This window comes from Carassius auratus, unplaced genomic scaffold, assembly GCF_003368295.1.
Source record: "Carassius auratus strain Wakin unplaced genomic scaffold, ASM336829v1 scaf_tig00000491, whole genome shotgun sequence".
NCBI lineage: Eukaryota > Metazoa > Chordata > Actinopteri > Cypriniformes > Cyprinidae > Carassius > Carassius auratus.
Genome location: NW_020523303.1, coordinates 1 through 4,564, shown reverse-complemented (window position 1 = coordinate 4,564; position 4,564 = coordinate 1). Strand labels below are relative to the sequence as shown.

General features: G+C 51.5%; 1 pseudogene; it reads right to left on the bottom strand.

Moving 5' to 3' along the window:
• Nucleotides 1-1,335: 1,335 nt before the first annotated feature.
• On the bottom strand, nt 1,336-3,858 carry LOC113069002 (fibroin heavy chain-like; annotated as a pseudogene).
• Nucleotides 3,859-4,564: the final 706 nt, after the last annotated feature.

Sequence of the window (4,564 nt, the reverse complement as noted above, 5' to 3'; positions counted from 1 at the left end):
AAACCGGTATGTCGCAACAACCTTACCATGAAACATTTTAAATCTAGCCTCTTTTACTTAGTTTATTTTCACAAACACACCAAGCTTTACTTCAATTCTAAATCCAAAATAAGCTTTTGACCTGTAACACAGGTTATGCTATTCCTAGGTTTATTAGTACAACGGTTTAAGAATCAACGTCTTTTAGAAACATGCTGTCTTGAACATATTGCCTCAACAGAATCACAAGAGCTTATGGAAGTGTCACTTGCGCCCTACAAACTGTTTTCAGCCATAATGAAATGTGTCTAGAGCATCAAATCAGCATAATACAATGATTTTAGACCGGAGTAATGGCTGCAGACTATTCAGCTTTGGCAAGAATAAATTTAATACACACACCAAAAAAAAAAAAAAAAAAAAAAAAAATCATGATTTTCTCATGCAATTATTATCCAGTACTCAGGGAGAGAAACTTACAGCACTGATGCCAGAGAGCATTTATGTGAGAAAACGGCCAAGTGATACGAAACACCAACTCTTCAAACCAAGCAATTATTTATTTTAGGAGGTTGTAGTAGTGGTAGAGACAGAAAATCTTTCTAAACTGAGCAATCAGGGAAAACATGCCATTTGAATAAAAGCACTAGAAAAGATCTCCAGAAAGTATTATGCAAAATTCCCAGGAACATCTCCCTGACCTCAACATTGACCTTGGCCACATCGCCGACAATTCCCTTGACCGCTTCCCTGTCCTGCACAGCTTCCCTGACCCTGTCAAGCGCCCTGACCAGCTCCGCTTCCCTGTCCAGCACCCTGTCCATAGCCGCTTCCTTGACCAGCTCCGCTTCCCTGTCCAGCACCCTGTCCATAGCCGCTTCCTTGACCAGCTCCACTTCCCTGTCCATAGCCGCTGCCCTGTCCAGCACCCTGTCCATAGCCGCTGCCCTGTCCATAGCCGCTGCCCTGTCCAGCACCCTGTCCATAGCCGCTTCCCTGTCCAGCTCCACTTCCCTGTCCATAGCCGCTTCCCTGTCCATAGCCGCTGCCCTGTCCATAGCCGCTGCCCTGTCCATAGCCGCTGCCCTGTCCATAGCCGCTGCCCTGTCCAGCACCATGTCCAGCTCCGCTTCCCTGTCCAGCTCCGCTGCCCTGTCCATAGCCGCTGCCCTGTCCATAGCCGCTGCCCTGTCCAGCACCCTGTCCATAGCCGCTTCCCTGTCCAGCTCCACTTCCCTGTCCATAGCCGCTGCCCTGTCCGGCGCCCTGACCAGCTCCGCTTCCCTGACCCTGTCCGGCTCCCTGACCAGCTCCGCTTCCCTGTCCTGTGCCGCTTCCCTGACCAGCTCCGCTTCCCTGTCCTGCGCCGCTTCCCTGTCCTGCGCCGCTTCCCTGACCAGCTCCGTTTCCCTGGCCCTGTCCGGCTCCGCTTCCCTGACCGGCTCCGCTTCCCTGACCGGCTCCGCTTCCCTGACCCTGTCCTGCACCCTGACCGGCTCCGCTTCCCTGACCCTGTCCTGAGCCCTGACCGGCTCCGCTTCCCTGTCCCTGTCCTGAGCCCTGACCGGCTCCGCTTCCCTGTCCTGCGCCACTTCCCTGACCCTGTCCTGCGCCCTGACCGGCTCCGCTTCCCTGTCCTGCGCCACTTCCCTGTCCGGCTCCCTGACCAGCTCCGCTTCCCTGTCCTGCGCCACTTCCCTGTCCGGCTCCCTGACCAGCTCCGCTTCCCTGTCCTGCGCCACTTCCCTGACCCTGTCCTGCGCCCTGACCGGCTCCGCTTCCCTGTCCTGCGCCACTTCCCTGTCCGGCTCCCTGACCAGCTCCGCTTCCCTGACCCTGTCCGGCTCCCTGACCAGCTCCGCTTCCCTGGCCCTGTCCGGCTCCCTGACCAGCTCCGCTTCCCTGACCTGCACCCTGTCCGGCGCCCTGACCAGCTCCGCTTCCCTGGCCCTGTCCGCTTCCCTGTCCAGCTCCACTACCCTGTTCATAGCCGCTGCCCTGACCTGCGCCCTGTCCATAGCCGCTGCCCTGTCCGGCGCCCTGACCAGCTCCGCTTCCCTGACCCTGTCCGGCTCCCTGACCAGCTCCGCTTCCCTGTCCAGCGCCACTTCCCTGTCCGGCTCCCTGACCAGCTCCGCTTCCCTGACCCTGTCCGGCTCCCTGACCAGCTCCGCTTCCCTGGCCGGCTCCGCTTCCCTGACCTGCACCCTGTCCGGCGCCCTGACCAGCTCCGCTTCCCTGGCCCTGTCCGGCTCCCTGACCAGCTCCGCTTCCCTGGCCGGCTCCGCTTCCCTGTCCGGCGCCCTGACCCGCTCCGCTTCCCTGTCCGGCGCCCTGACCCGCTCCGCTTCCCTGACCCTGACCTGCTCCGCTTCCCTGACCCTGACCTGCTCCGCTTCCCTGACCGGCTCCCTGACCAGCCCCGCTTCCCTGTCCGGCGCCCTGACCAGCCCCGCTTCCCTGTCCTGCACCCTGACCAGCCCCGCTTCCCTGTCCTGCACCCTGACCAGCTCCGCTTCCCTGGCAACTTGCTTGATCTCTTCCCTGACCACGTGGTTCACTGCATGCAAAGCCACCGGTGGTTGGGCAACATTTCTGCGTGGCAGGACACTGGCCATCACGGAAACAGCTTTTAGCACACAGTGGAATCATCTCCGGTACGGGACACTGACCCGGCTTCACTGCGTGAACACAGATAGTCAGCTTTAGTTTGTGCATATAGACCAGGAATCCTCAAATCTGGACCTCGAGATCCACATTACTGCAGAGTTAAGGTCCAACCCTAATCAAACACACTTGGGCATGCTAATCGGTGCCAATCCATGTCTTTGGGATCATTAGAAAAATCACAGGCAGGCGACTTTGATAAGGTTTGGAGCTAACTTCTGCAGTGCATTGGACCTCCAGGGCAAGATTTGAGGAACCCTGATATAGACAGTATGCCACTTCGTTATACAACAAAACATTCAAAGCATGAATAACAAGTTTTAGCTAAAGAAAGAATTCTATTCCAAGTCAGTGGTTCTCAATTTTATAGTCCTTGGGGCCCCCTCGCTTTGCACATTTTGCAGGTCTCCTTTATTTAACACACCTGATTGAGATCAACTTGTTGGTCCAGTTCATGGCTCTCTCTCCTGACAAGCTGATGTTCAGGAGTGTTAAATAAGGGGGACATACAAAGTGTGCAAAGCAGGGGGTCTCCAGTACTGGAATTGAGGACCACCGTTCAAAGTATTATTCGGCTTTATTTTGTAAAGCCATCCTGTCCTTAAAACCATCCTAAGGGATGAATTCAAACCGACTTTAGAGGAGAACAACAAAAGGCAAAGTCTCTTAGAACGTACATGGAATTCATTGGGTTACTAATGTGTGTGTTTTCAGCCTTAGCATCCATTATTAACTGAAACTCACTGAAAACAGGCAGCACGCAAACAGGCCCACAGTCAAATTGACAGCATTTGTGCCCTCCAGGGCAGTCTTCATCAGAGGAACATCCTCGATGGAACGGCACGACCGTCAGCCTCGCCGGACAGAAACCATCCACTAGAGAATTCAAGTGGATCATTAGGAGAGGCCAGGGAGTGCGGTTTCAGCAATTTTAAATCTGGGGTTTCGGAATGGGTCTCAAACCGAAATACAAATTTTATACATAGTTGTCTGCTTCAAATCAAAGGGGTTTGAAAACCTAATAATTCATAAACCGTGTTAATTACTTCCAAAGACTGGGAGTCACTTATTTCCGCATTTCTTCAGGGTGTGTAATGAAATCAACAGATCTTTTCACCTGTGGTTCGTCTTTGAATAGCGTGGGCTATGCTCAAGTATCCGAACAGACACGAAAAAAACAGCAATCAACGAGAAATACACTCGAGCTGTCATCCTCCCAGCCTGTGAGCAAACCGCACAAAAACTAAGACAAATACGTGTTGCTGCAATATCAACCTCTGTAAAATCGAATTTTAAAGATTCAAGAACAGGTCAATTCCAACCCCAATCAAACTCACCTGCCTGTAGCTTTCCAGTGATCTGAAATGCCTTGATTAGCTAGTTCAGGTGTGGTTTGATTGGGTTGGACCAGCTGAATGCTGCGTTCTAGCCATGTCATAAATTAAGCTAGCCTAATTAGGAGAGGATGGTGCATTTCTATGGCGACACTATCAACTGCAAAATGAATATGCAGTGGTCAGGTGCTACAGCGATCATGTTGTGGTACCAGTAGGTGTGTTTGAAAAATTACCCAGAACAAAACTTACAACAGTAATGTACAAGAGTGTGCAAACCATTTATTCAGTAATCAACACTGTATATTCGTAAAAGTTACAAGTCTTGTTTGCTTTATTATTAACATTGTTCTCTCCAAAACTGGTGCAGTAGTCCTCAAGTCTCCTGAAGAAAATGGATGAAATTTGGCTTGGACCCCTGACCTTGTAGGTGTAATTTTCCCAAAATAAAAAAAGATGTACAAGAAAAGTTATTACATTCATTTGAACACATACGTATCAAAACGATTAACTTGAATGTAATATGTATTCCTTTTCCCTCTACGAAAATTAACCATGTTTTACTACAAATAAAACCAAAAAAC